Source organism: Diadema antillarum, unplaced genomic scaffold (genome assembly GCF_040938485.1).
Source record: "Diadema antillarum isolate AM-2024a unplaced genomic scaffold, OU_Dant_1.0 scf00000007, whole genome shotgun sequence".
Lineage (NCBI taxonomy): Eukaryota > Metazoa > Echinodermata > Echinoidea > Diadematoida > Diadematidae > Diadema > Diadema antillarum.
In genome coordinates this window covers 3971501-3977500 of record NW_027270896.1, presented here as the reverse complement: position 1 = coordinate 3977500, position 6000 = coordinate 3971501, and positions in this window count along the sequence as shown.

The following is a 6000-nucleotide window of genomic DNA, read 5'->3' as shown; positions in this document are numbered from 1 at the left end:
GTGTGGATGCAACTTAGTATATCATATGATATGGCTCTTTTACATTATGATGAAAAATTTGTTTGATATTGGTAAGACCAACTGTTGTCTGTGAAGAGTGTGAATGTTGATGTGTCTGCACAGTTGAAAATGGTGGTGAAGACTTTCTCTGCAGACAACCAATTACTTGCCTTGTATTGATGTACAGTCAAACCTGTCTATGTAGTGGCCACCCAAGGAAGATGAAAAGAGTGGCGTTGCAGACAGGTGACCGCTATAGACAGGGTAGTTAACATGACTTTTCTGTTGGGATTAATTGAGTTTGGTGGTCGTACACGGTAGGTGACCACTATAGACAGGTGGTCGCTGTGGAGGTTTGACTGTATATGGAATCATTCATGTATTGTGATGATGATACCTGACACCAGTTCATCTATCACCGAATACAATATACAAATGATGCACAGGTCTGAGTACGTCAGTAGGAATTGTGTGCATAAGGTAAGCATAGAATGCTTAACCCACATGGCCAAGTTGAGTGGGTTTAGGCTAAATTCCATAGTTACCGCTGCACAATATTCCAACTGATGCACAAAAAACGCATACATAATACATCATTTGTTCTATAGAACAGTGACACTTTTTTGCCAGAAAGCCATCAATTGTTTGAATTGTATTTCCAACAATTATCATCATTTTGTAAATTCATTTGATGCAATTTCATTTTGGCTTGCCCTAGAAACCCTGCATCAGTAACTACTGATGCATGAAAGCACAAACACTAGCCAAGTTCGCAAACCTGAGCTACTTCTCATAACCGTGTGCACAGCAAGCCATCTCTTGCTAAGTTTGTGAACTCTCTGTTAAAAGTATGCACAATAACATGTGTACTGCGCCTCAGTGATCAAGCCTGCTGCCAGTAAAACTGATGAGACTGTAGGATTCTCTAAACCCATTCTATAAAAGCAGATGTGCCTTGAGTGACATTATCTATACAGTATTACTGTTTGCTATTGTGCTGTTATTTATGTGTCACCGCACAGCTCAGAGTCCACAAAAAATAGGTGAAAATAAATTTCCACTTTTCTACATAGTCTAAAAGAATAAGCTCTAAGCTTTAAATTGATATATAACATGTTAAAAAGGGACCATCCTAAGCCATTCAAAAAGTGATTGAAATTAGAGAGAGTTTGGAGGTGCAGTTTCAGAGAAAAGGGAGAAATGAGGATTTAGAGAATAAGGTCACTCAGGCATGCTGTGCAGAAGTATCAATGAAGATTTTTAAAATGGTCCAGAAAAAAAGAAAGAAAGAAAAAAACCAAATTGATATCTTAATTTCAGCTTTGCTTTAAGCCTCAAAACTTTGACAGTTTGAGAAAAGACCACTCTCTCAAGTAAGACAAACTTCAAATGATTTGAGTCAGTCAGCCGAAATGACATATTTTTGTCCATGACAGCAACTCTTATTCACTGACTTTCTGTTGGTTTTGAACTGAGTGGACGCATTATGTGCCTCAGGATTTATAAGGGCATTTATTGCAATTAGAGGGTAGGTGATACAATGTATGTAAGCTCCTTGTCAGATGGTTCCTATTGAAACAGAACATTGTGAGTGTGTATGTGTGTATTATACTCTGATATTATTTATCTACTCTAAGTTAATAAAATCACATATGTTGTATACTGTATGGTTTCCAGCCACATCACTACAAAAGATTTGTAACTCAATTTCATGCTGGCCTTCACCTGATGCTATGCAGTGTATCCGTGTTCTAGCGACAGAATAAAATCTGTTTAAAGAATTTTTGATGTTTTTTTTTTTTTAAAGACTTCATTCCTTCCAACTTCATCCATTTTGTATGTTGTAGAATTCTTGTTTTGTGCCTTCCTAATAAAGGTCAAGTCCAACTTCATAGACATGTGGATTGAGTGAATGCAGCAATATTGGTAGAACACATCAATGAGAGTTTGAGGAAAATTGGACAACCCGTTCAAAAGTTATGAATTTTTGAAGTTTCTGTTCAGTCACTGCTGGATGAGAAGACAACTACAGCTTGTGATGTCACATGCATACAACGATATCAAGAAAACATAAAGAAAATTCAACATATTTTAACATTTCTTGCATAATAAAAGAACACTTGACTTGCCTCTTTCAGAAGGCATTGGGAATAATAATACCCTTAACATACATCAGTGACAGGTTTTGGAAATGTGCACTTTTTTCAAAAAATTTAATTTTGTTAAATTCTCTCATACACTTTAGTAATCTTCTCATCCAGCAGTGACTGCACAGATAATTTAAAAATTCATTTGAACTGATTGTCCATTTTTCCCCAAAAACTTTCACTAATGTGTTGTAATGATATTGCTGCATTCACTTAATCCACATGTATATGAAGGTGAGCTTGTCGTTTAACTGAAGAAGTGTCATCCTTAACTGAAGAAGTGTGAATAAATGGAATAAACATGAAAATAAAATTTTTAGTCATATCTTTCTCAAGCTGCTTTCTTTCAGTAGCTTTTTCCTCCATGCAAAATTCAATATTCAATTAACAAAAGCTAATCGTTAGATGACGGTAAGATTTGTAATGGGCAAACGATTACAAGTTTGCTGTACACACACACACATACACACACACACACACACACACACACACTATATATATATATATATATATATTGTAGTTGCTCCGCGTATTGGCAGTACTAGAAATAGCAATAATGTATTATAATGTAATACTTAGTAATGCATTCCTCTATTGTGACATTATTATTGATATAATATATATATATATATATATACAAATACATGTTTATAGTGCGATAGCCTGATGACAGACCGAAAGCTCGATTGATTAAAAGGGAAAACAAGATCAAGAGCAACGTCTGCCTCAAGTATATATATATATATATATATATATATATATTAGATTTGATCAAGACAATGTAATGATGACAGAAGATGTTGCAAGATGCCGGCGGGTGGAAGCTTTCGACCTTCGGTCTTCTTCAGATTTATTGTCTGTTTATGAAATGAAATGGATGTTTGGCGCATGACAGATGATATTATGGAGTAATGAACATAATACATTGAATACAATTTCAGCATGAGTTAACAGCTTCAGAGCATACTTGGCAACATATTTGGCAATTGCAAAACATTCAACAATGTATAACTGGAAGTACAGTGTACATTGTAGATATATAATAATGGGTATACAGTATGTTAAATACAGGCATATCATACAATAAAAAATATTAAACACATATCATGACTAAACTTGATAATGTAGTTACCTGCTCAGCAGACGTGTGTGTGTTTCTTGGGGTGTCTTGTGGTTGTCTGTGGCGGGATGAGAGTGATCATGTGATATATTGGGAGGGAAGGTGTGTGTGCGGTGGTGCATGTCAGGCAGGAGTAGGGTAGGGTCCGATGGTATAAAGAATTAGGTTCAGTGTTCATGCAAGTGTGTCAGTGGAGGATTGTTGAAAAATACAATACAATGAGCATTCTCGTGGTCATTGCCGGTCTTTAACTCCTTCAGCTGGTACACAAACAATTACAATGGCAGGCATGGAACCCGCGTATAGTAAAGAGTAGATGGTGTGTTGCCACTTGTCCCTATAGGCACATAACACAAAAATATACAATATACACATGTATATGATATATAACAAAATTAACTATTACTAGCAAAATTTACTGTGTGATAATTCTTCCTAAGATGACAGGCGTACGGTACGATTATCAGCATCATCCCACTATATATAATATATGTGGGCAAGCCCACATATTGCTAAAATATTAGCAAGAGGTAACCCCTCCAGAGATTGACCCTGGCACCCCATCTTCGAATGGAAGAGTCCAACACTTTCTTTGGGGTTGTTATCTCCTCTGCGGGGTGAAAGCATTCAAGACTTGTTTTTCACCACAAGAAGTCTGCCATCTCTCTCTCTCCATCTAAGGTGAGTTCAAACATTTTATGGTATATTTGCTACAGTTACTTGGTAAAGATTTGAATAGTGAGCAACTAATATCATCAGAAGTAGACATTTTATCCTGAGTAGATGCTATTGAAGGTATACAAAAGAATGGATTCCAAGACAGCACTATACACAGGTTACAAAAGTTGAGACATAAATGGCAAGCCTGAGAAATTCTACAAATTCGATAAATGCAGCCGAGTTGGCCATTACCAATATAGTTTCATTGTGAATAGCCAGTAGATTAATTGCTTTAAAAATGGACCACTTGTTCAGTTAAGCTCTACGTGTCTTGCGATTGTCTCATGAAAATAATGTCCTTGGTTATATTGTATACTCGGTAAATTGACGAAGGAAACGGGACAATTATGTCAGTTATCCAATATGTTCACAAACTATCCAATAACTCAGTAAAACTAAAACTACAGGGTATATAGTGTTGCATATTGTCATAAAAAATTGCAGTACTCATGTATATAATGTGGGCCTGTTCAATAATTGTTCTAGAAAATATTGCGAGTTGTTATGTGTGTACCAGTATGTGTATGTAGGGATGGTATGCATGTGGCTAATGTAATAATGTGGCTCAATGTGCATTGCAATGTCAGGGCATGTACGATTGTAGAATTAGACACTGCAGTGAAGAAAAGTCAGTCAGTTTGTACACTTCATTCTAACAGACTCCATCAAGACAAAGAAACCTCAGTGGTTTCCAAAGAAAGATACGCAGTGGAAAAGATAACAGTTTGATGGGCTATAAAGGGGTACTTTCACACTGGAAGACTAATACACCACATGAGACAGCGTATACGGGAATGTCCCTCGAGGGAATATGTTGAGACTGGTGTTGAATGTTACAATTGTGTGTAGTGTAGATACCGTGTGCCATAATTTGACAACCCAGGTTGAGGGATGAGTAATAGATGACTGTCTCACACAATTCTAAGTTAGATACTCCTCTTTAAGTTTTGAAGTGTTACAGTATATGATAATACAGGATTGTATTTTCGCTATATGAAATTGAGTTGTGTGTTGTATAGGTGTCAGTAGGAATAAGTAGGGTTATTATTAGGTATACAAGTTTGATGGGGGAGACGGAACTAGAATTAGAGTGTGAACACTCCTCCCACTGCTGGAGTGAAAACCACCGGTATGCACACCAGCGAGCCAGCGGTTCTCGCTCCAGCCCTGTGGTCGGATGTTGACGTGATGTGGTCACTCCTCTCCTGCCTCTCGCCAAGGTTGAGATAACTCTGTACCTCGGCAGTGTAGATAGCTTGCTACTTTCTTCCCCCTGCCTAAACAAAGTCCTTGTTTTAAGTTTTGGACACCACTTGGGAAAGTGAGAGAGTTAATCTCCTCCTTTTTAGGAGCCATCTCGAAGAGTGCTGGGGAAAAGAGAGGAGGTGTTTTATTTTATTTTAGTTCAGGAAGACAAGTTAGAAAAGAACCAGTCAGTGCAGATTGGTAGTAGAAATTTACAACAAATGTCAGTGTTATTAATGTAGCCTGAGAGAATCCAGTCATTTGAGTCATCGAATTGTTTTGGAGTGAGAAGGAACAAGTTTAAGGGCTTTTTCCATATTGATTTTATTTGTGTTGGAGCAGAATGGCTTAGACAGACGAACAAACATCTTCTTAATCAGTTACATAATGAGTTGGCAGAATAAATTGATTGGAATAATGTTTGAAGTTAGATTAAGTGAGTTGTAATTTTATGACTAATTATGATTTGTTTATTTGTAGCACCAATGAATTATAGGCATTGATATAGATGTAACATAGAACTGCATTTTTACCCATCGCACAGCTCTATGGGATGTAATCAGTAGTAGAGATAGGAAAGGGATCAGTGAGAGATTGTGTTATAAGTCATATACCTACTGAGTAACCGCTTTACAGCTAAATCAAGAAGGGTGTATCAATTTAGTTGTTTACAGCTGGGGATAGGGTAGGCAGACAAATAAGAGAGTATATCACATATGTTATTTTGTTTCACACAGAGTGAGCAGTTCTCATTCGTAATTACAGGCT